At 37.5% G+C, this 9,167-nt stretch overlaps 1 long non-coding RNA gene across 1 annotated transcript; it reads right to left on the bottom strand.

The window, feature by feature from the left end:
* Nucleotides 1-3,888: 3,888 nt before the first annotated feature.
* Nucleotides 3,889-7,141, bottom strand: LOC116408823. The gene is made up of 2 exons (XR_004221280.1): nt 6,916-7,141; nt 3,889-5,693 (listed from the first exon to the last, which is right to left on the bottom strand). It is a non-coding gene; the product is annotated as an uncharacterized LOC116408823 (long non-coding RNA).
* Between the last annotated feature and the right edge of the window lie 2,026 nt (nt 7,142-9,167).

Raw genomic sequence — 9,167 nt, 5'->3', positions numbered from 1 at the left:
GGGTGGCCAGACTTTTTGCGGTCGCAATCGCGTGAATGCCGCGGGGGATAGACTGGTGGACCGCGATCAACGTATTGGCCACCCCTGCTATATAGGGATAAAGAACAGGTAACTAAAATAGATAACGATCCTGCACTGGGGACACATGGGGACCTATCTGGATGGGGATTAATAATGCACAGTTCAGTTCAATGCAGAATGTCTCTTCCCAAAAGCTCTTACACCCCAGGTAGCGCTACCTTCCCAAAATACCAATGCTTGGATTTAGTAGCCGCTCCCACATAGCAGGTACACAAACAAAACCTGTCCTCACACAGGAGCCCCACAATTGTTCCCTTGTTAATATCCTCCCTTTGGTGGCACACTCACAGGGATGCTTTCTGAGGCAGACATACTGGAGTACACAGGCAGATCTACAGCACAGCTACTCTCCACAGTGGCACCATTCACCTCTTGGATCTCTAGCAGCTTGGCCGATCTTCACATAGAATAACGATGAATCTCCTGAACAGTCTCTTTTACGTTGGTTCTGGCTGGATCTGTAGCATGGAACCTTTTATAACCTGCTGGTCCAGTCCATGGATTTGGCTCCAAAGCAAGGCCTGGGTCCCCTACTTTTTTCCAAATGTGCACTGGGGCTTCCAGTCAATCAAATTGTTCCTCTGCCTGTAACTGGGCTGAATAATGTCACAGACAGAACAGGAGGAAGGGTTATCTGATCCCCTACAAATTGCTTTCCTTTTCTTTACATGTTTTGGGTTGTAAGCATGTCTAAACTGAGATTCAAAATGTGACCTGGCATGTAAGCCTTTCCCTGCCAATAATGTAGGCACTTTGTATTTGGCTGGGAAATAGATATACTTTTGATAATATGCCTACATTTCCAGGTCCGAGGTTACACTACAGGAAGAAAACATCTAAAAATGCAGCTTACCCATGCCTTTTGCTTACAGACAAAAGGTTAGGTACGAGGCCCAAACAGCAACAATATAAAGGACAAGTCAACAAGTAGCTTACAGTGGCCCTTCTGGTATTTGCCATAGTGTTAAGATTACCAGTCCAGGCCTGGTTGCAAGTGCTCGATATACAGTGGTGTGAAAAACTATTTGCCCCCTTCCTGATTTCTTATTCTTTTGCATGTTTGTCACACAAAATGTTTCTGATCATCAAACACATTTAACTATTAGTCAAAGATAACACAAGTAAACACAAAATGCAGTTTTTAAATGAGGGTTTTTATTATTTAGGGAGAAAAAAAATCCAAACCTACATGGCCCTGTGTGAAAAAGTAATTGAACCTAATAACTGGTTGGGCCACCCTTAGCAGCAATAACTGCAATCAAGCGTTTGCGATAACTTGCAACGAGTCTTTTACAGCGCTCTGGAGGAATTTTGGCCCACTCATCGTTGCTGAATTGTTGTAATTCAGCTTTATTTGAGGGTTTTCTAGCATGAACCGCCTTTTTAAGGTCATGCCACAACATCTCAATAGGATTCAGGTCAGGACTTTGACTAGGCCACTCCAAAGTCTTCATTTTGTTTTTCTTCAGCCATTCAGAGGTGGATTTGCTGGTGTGTTTTGGGTCATTGTCCTGCTGCAGCACCCAAGATCGCTTCAGCTTGAGTTGACGAACAGATGGCCGGACATTCTCCTTCAGGATTTTTTGGTAGACAGTAGAATTCATGGTTCCATCTATCACAGCAAGCCTTCCAGGTCCTGAAGCAGCAAAACAACCCCAGACCATCACACTACCGCCACCATATTTTACTGTTGGTATGATGTTCTTTTTCTGAAATGCTGTGTTACTTTTACGCCAGATGTAATGGGACACGCACCTTCCAAAAAGTTCAACTTTTGTCTTGTCGGTCCACAAGGTATTTTCCCAAAAGTCTTGGCAATCATTGAGATGTTTTTTAGCAAAATTGAGACGAGCCATAATGTTCTTTTTGCTTAAAAGTGGTTTGCGCCTTGGAAATCTGCCATGCAGGCCGTTTTTGCCCAGTCTCTTTCTTATGGTGGAGTCGTGAACACTGACCTTAATTGAGGCAAGTGAGGCCTGCAGTTCTTTAGATGTTGTCCTGGGGTCTTTTGTGGCCTCTCGGATGAGTTGTCTCTGCGCTCTTGGGGTAATTTTGGTCGGCCGGCCACTCCTGGGAAGGTTCACCACTGTTCCATGTTTTTGCCATTTGTGGATAATGGCTCTCACTGTGGTTCGCTGGAGTCCCAAAGCTTTAGAAATGGCTTTATAACCTTTACCAGATTGATAGATCTCAATTACTTTTGTTCTCATTTGTTCCTCAATTTCTTTGGATCTTGGCATGATGTCTAGCTTTTGAGGTGCTTTTGGTCTACTTCTCTGTGTCAGGTAGCTCCTATTTAAGTGATTTCTTGATTGAAACAGGTGTGGCAGTAATCAGGCCTGGGGGTGACTACAGAAATTGATATTGAAATTGAAAATTTAAATTGATAAACCACAGTTAAGTTATTTTTTAACAAGGGGGGCAATCACTTTTTCACACAGGGCCATGTAGATTTGGAGTTTTTTTTCTCCCTTAATAACTTGAACCTTCATTTAAAAACTGCATTTTGTGTTCAATTATGTTATCTTTGACTAATAGTTAACGGTTTTTGATGAGCAGAAACATTTAAGTGTGACAAACATGCAAAAGAATAAGAAATCAGGAAGGGGGCAAATAGTTTTTCACACCACTGTATATGTTTTCACACTTGGCTGATCAGCAATATTTACTATATAGTAGGCATCCTCAAACTACGGGCCCCCAAGTTAATTTACCCGGCCCCCACTATGATCTCACTTGAGGACACAGGGGGGAGAAGGAGGATGCAGGGAGGAGCCTGAGGACGCAGGGGAGAGCAGGAGGAAGCAGCGGGGAGCTGGCCATAGTATGAGGACATGGGGGGAGGACTTTAGTCCAGCCCCCCAACAGTCTGTGGGACCATGTGTCGGAGTTAGTTATATATATATATATATATATATATAATGCTCGTAATTCTATAATGACTCGTATCTATATACTCCAATGATCCTCCACTAGGGATATAGGATTCTCGCCCACAGTGAGTAAGTCGCTCTTGGATTTAAATAAATACTTACTCAAATCGAGCCTGGCCCCGAAGTTCCCCCTGGGCCTGACCTGAACCATTCAGATTCACAAAGGATATTAACCAGACAGCTTTATTAGAGGTATACATTAATACAGAGTATTACAATACAGAGTATTAAATAATAGCTCACACATCCTGAAAGCTCGTGAGGACGTAAGGGAACAAAGTCAAGTACAAAAATGTTGCCATTTAACCATTTCATCCTACTTGGGGCTGATCCCATGGCAGCCAATCATTAGCCTTGTTTTAGCATAACTGTGTCTCTCTGTCCATCTTTAGGAAAGGATTAAGTGTCTCACTGTCGCAGCACAATAGCCCAAAAAGGTATCTCTCTGGTAAGAAATCTACATCATCAGCGAAGTGTCCCAAATGGTGTTTGTGCAGTTGGTGTTTCTGAGACTATTTGTGACATTCTTAACCTTGCATTAGGGATACTTGTGACAGGAGACAACAGATGGATTCCTTGTTCTGTGTAAACATTCTAAGGCCCAAGTACAGTAAATAGAATGACCTCTGGTCTTGATGTCTAAAATCAACCTACAAGTGCAGTTGTTCTGTGCCTGTGTCCTGTTCTAAATCTTTGTTCTTTGATAATAACTAAAATAAATGTGTTTATAGCATAAACCTAAAACACCAATATCTACACTCCCCCACTTTTTTTCTTCTAATATAGGCAAAATCCACAAACTAGCACAGTTGACTGAAAACAAAAATACATATATAAAAAAGAGAAAAAAAAATTGCTCTACCAGACAAATACAAAATGCTACAATCACAGTGGACTTATTTCACATTATTATCAGCACATATAAAGTCATTCCATAGGTAAAATGGAGAAATCCATAGTCCATTTAATATCCGGATGATCCAGCACCACTGAGGACTAAGCCAAGCCCAGGATGGTATGGTGCATTGAAGAATATCAGCGCAGAAATGTCTTTGATAAAGTATGTTTAAGCATTGGTCCTAGATGTCACTTTAGTATGTGCAATGGTGAAGAGAGTCCATAGCAGAGTTGGTGCAATACATTTTTGCATCTGTGCATCTGTGCGTCTGTGTGCTTCACCACTGATATAGTCTCATGTGTAGCCATTATACAGCAATTGGTTATTCAGCTGTTGAATCTGTCTGGTATATAGTTAAACAAATGTGCCATGTGCCAGTTAAAAGATTCAGCCGGAAATAGAAGAAAGTAAGTAAAGGAGTTATCTACAAAGAAATAAAGATATAGAATATGAGCTCACAGATTAAGAAATATTTTAAATCAAAACAGGATGATGATTGGGGTGTATAGGCAAGGTATATGCACTATTTAGAAATGTAATAACAAACATTTGAAAACTTAATAATATCCATCAATTAATTAATATATAGTCTGTCTGGTATATTTTTTTTTTATAAAAATATAGCATGCATAAATATACTCAAATACAAACATGTCATTTTACCCAAAGTAAATGCTGAGAAAACCAGGATTTTTGTTTTTACCAGTATATTTTTATAACTAGGAGCAGTTGTTAGCACTTCCCTGATAATGTCCTATTTGTGTTTCACAGTGACTTGTGGTCAATGATATCAATTAACCCTTAGCATTAATCATTTCTACTATGAAGATTATGTCTGCATAGTAAGATTGAACTTATATAAATATAACATTTGATATATGCAGATGTAACTAGTTTATCCAGTTGAATTATGAATGGTATTAAAGATGATATACAGTTACAACAAACATTATTAAAAGTGTTTTAAAAGTTGTACTAAATTAATAAATGCAATGCGATGATACACTAATAATAATATACAAGTTACTTGAGAGTAAACTTATACAACATGACCTGTCACCCAACCACATGGTCTAGAAGTCAAGTATCAAGTGATACATGGATAACTGTGAGATACATCACATGTATATATTGATTGAAAAACAAACATTTTTTAGATATCAGACTTTAGATCATACTAGAAGTGATCAAATATACCATGTAACACATACTGTAATATTATTATAAGGGAATAGTTATGCAAAAATGTCCTAGTAAGCCATATACTGTATAGTATGAGGGTATAAGGTTTGAAAAAAAAAAATTGTATGAGATGGCAAAAATTTTAAGTCTTCTGCATTTCTTTGTATTTTATTTGCTGTCTTAGGTGAAATGAGTGTTAGGAAACAAATTGTTAGTCATATTAGTAAGGATACATTCATTCATGCATGTTAGTTAACATTCAACAAGAAAGAAAATAAATTAGTGACACTATAGGAATTATTAATGTTTGACAAGACTGTATAGAATATTAGAAATGAGACATATACAGGAAGAAAAATTGTTAGACGTGGACAATTTGGTTATATATAAATAAAACTACAGAAAAGGAATATTAATTAACAATAGAAAGTTAAAACAAATAAAGGCAGAATAAGAAGAATGAAACAAACAAACATAAACTTCTTTAGAGATGTCCAATCTCTCTTGCAGACTGACAGATATCTGTGCCCTCGAGGTTGAACAGCTGTTAAAGAGATAAACTGGTCTCCTAATCACTTTATGTCATTGTGTTATATCTTCTATTAAGAAAAGAAAAAAAAAATTAAGAAAAGTAATTATAGTGCATCTAAAACTTTAAATGCATACTAACATTACTGAAAACATTGACTTGAATATATGGAAACAAGATGTTTCGTAAAGTATTATTTGTATGTCCTTTAGCAGTGTCTAAAACTATTGAAACAGATCTGGTTCTCTGGTCAGTCTGATGCTTTAAACACCTACAAAATAAAACATACATTAGAAAAAATTCACAACAGTGCAGATGGTTTCCTTCAAATAAATAATACCAACACATTACTAGATTCCTAAGTCTGATACAAAAGAGATGTATAAATGCAAAATTGTCTAATTTAATTCATTTACAACCTTTTATAGAGATTATGGAACCCAGCATAGCTTTCTTCTACTATTAACCTAACCTCCATTGTCAAAGTAAAGCAAGAGGTTTTCCTTTCTACGGTTAAACTTTTTACACTTTTGGTGCAATTCATCTGTATATCTTGTTGCTGCTGTTATGGTTCTTACATACAGATGGTTAAATACAAGTAATTCAAATGCTAAGTTGGGGTCAGTTGCAGCATTCAGATGTTCAAAACCCATCAATAACTTCTTATTACATTCAACTAACATTGGTGCAATATTGGATATTTTAGAGTCAGTTGGATATACTCTGTTAGTTGCATTAGTAAAGGTGCTACAATTATCAGTTGCTTGTTTAATGATAGCACATTTCTTATTATTTCTCCTCCTATTTAAATAACATGATCTGTCACTGTCAGCTGTCTGTTGGTTTATACTGTGCTGGAGGATGGCAGCTGATTGTCTACAATTTTTTAACTGAACCAGCAGTTTTTCTATATAAGTTTTCTGTAAACTGTTGCTGACCAGCAGCTTTACAGTTAATGACAGTGAAGTGATTACTAAATCCATTGATTTACTTGTAATCTTCCCTGTTTTAATAAATCAAAACTCTATTAATGAGTATTAGGATACAGTAACCAGACTGTCCTCTATTCAACTTTCATTTCTCTTAAATGGCCAGCCACTTATTCTTAAAACATATAACAGACAATGGGTTACAAAAGGAAAAGTTAACAAGACAAGGGTTATAAAAGCTTCTGTGCTGCCTGGCGAAACAGTACTTTGAGATACATTATTCCTAAGACTAATGTTATCCCCACTGGGTTGCGAACCTTGTGGTACCACTCTATCCCAAGTTATAAAAAGAAACTTACTTACCGAGAGCTGAGAAATCAATCCTCTTGTGACAATCAGAACCACAGGACCGTGACGAAGCCCCCATAAATGTCGGAGTTAGTTATATATATATATATATATATATATAAAATGCTCGTAATTCTATAATGACTCGTATCTATATACTCCAATGATCCTCCACTAGGGATATAGGATTCTCGCCCACAGTGAGTAAGTCGCTCTTGGATTTAAATAAATACTTACTCAAATCGAGCCTGGCCCCGAAGTTCCCCCTGGGCCTGACCTGAACCATTCAGATTCACAAAGGATATTAACCAGACAGCTTTATTAGAGGTATACATTAATACAGAGTATTACAATACAGAGTATTAAATAATAGCTCACACATCCTGAAAGCTCGTGAGGACGTAAGGGAACAAAGTCAAGTACAAAAATGTTGCCATTTAACCATTTCATCCTACTTGGGGCTGATCCCATGGCAGCCAATCATTAGCCTTGTTTTAGCATAACTGTGTCTCTCTGTCCATCTTTAGGAAAGGATTAAGTGTCTCACTGTCGCAGCACAATAGCCCAAAAAGGTATCTCTCTGGTAAGAAATCTACATCATCAGCGAAGTGTCCCAAATGGTGTTTGTGCAGTTGGTGTTTCTGAGACTATTTGTGACATTCTTAACCTTGCATTAGGGATACTTGTGACAGGAGACAACAGATGGATTCCTTGTTCTGTGTAAACATTCTAAGGCCCAAGTACAGTAAATAGAATGACCTCTGGTCTTGATGTCTAAAATCAACCTACAAGTGCAGTTGTTCTGTGCCTGTGTCCTGTTCTAAATCTTTGTTCTTTGATAATAACTAAAATAAATGTGTTTATAGCATAAACCTAAAACACCAATATCTACACCATGAACTGGCCCCCAGTTCAGTTTGAGGACTCCTGCCATATAGGTACCCAAGGATCTGCACCTAGGGAGTGCCTATGTTTTTGATAGAAAATGCTAACTTTAGCAAAGCTTTGCAGTTTGGGCAGCATGTTAGCTCACTGGGTAGCATGTCTGCCTTGCAATGCTAGGGTCCCAAGTCCGATTCCAGCTTTATGGCTATCTGAAAATTCTCACTGTGTCTGCATTATGGCTTTCTTTGAGGTACTTTAGTTTCTTCTCACACTCATACAGCATACAGGCAGGTAAACTAGCTCCACTGAGGCAGGAACTGTTGTGTGTGGTGTGTAAATGTGTCAGCACTTTATAGGTAGCAGATAATATATGGGTAGTTTGGAGCAGAAAGACATAATTACCCATTTTGGATTTATGAGTTTGGTCTTTCTGAAAATATATGTTTTTGGAAAGCCCTTTTTGTTGATTTTTTTACACAAATAGCAAACAGTATGTTTATTTTGAATGTATTGTATGTAGTGTTATTGATCTACAAGGAATCTTCTTAAAATAATAAATGTTTTGTATTGTTGTGCTTTTTCTGATATGTTCCTCTATATTATGAAAACTAGATATCTTTTTTTCTATGTCATGTAACAGAATGAATTACATAATTACACAAACATTTAGATTTAGGATCTTAGGTTCATTTACTGGCAGTACCTGTCACCCAAACATAAAAAGCAGTATAATAAAAAAAAAAGTTTTTTATTAAAATCCATACCTGAAATATATTTAAAAATCTGAGCTGTTAATCATGTATTGCCTGTCTCATCTCTATGCCTCAGGCATAGAGGCGTGGCAGGCAATTACTTTTACTTTTTATTCAGCACTTCCTAGATGTTACTGCACTCCTCTCATTCCCCTGCCCTCCTCATGTCCTGTAACCATAGCTGGTGCATAGATATTAGGTCCCCAATTCTACCAGATACACAGGATCTTGTGGTGATACAAAACTTGCTTTAATAACACCGTGCACAAGATGGCATCTGCTTGCAGTGAATATGAATTCCAAGACAGAAGGAAACACAATTTTAATAATTTATATAGTGTATGTAATGAAAGAGCACAAAATATTCACTAATAAGCTAAAAGAAAACATGTAAAAGGTAAAAGGTTAAAGGGGCAGAATTCCCCTTTATATACCATATGATCACCAAGAGCACAAGTAGATATGTATCCTGCTAACAATTGTAATTGAAATTTGCCTAGTTTTTAGGCAAATATGGAAAATTGTTTTGTTTTTCACCTAACTCACCTACTCACCCCTCCCCCCCCCCAATTAAACAAGGTAATTTGTCTAAATGGCGGCAAGGAGCTCTGTATAAACAGAACCCAATAT

Source organism: Xenopus tropicalis, chromosome 2, assembly GCF_000004195.4.
Source record: "Xenopus tropicalis strain Nigerian chromosome 2, UCB_Xtro_10.0, whole genome shotgun sequence".
Taxonomy (NCBI): domain Eukaryota; kingdom Metazoa; phylum Chordata; class Amphibia; order Anura; family Pipidae; genus Xenopus; species Xenopus tropicalis.
Note: the sequence above shows the minus strand (reverse complement) of the source record. Positions and strands in the feature narration are given on the sequence as shown.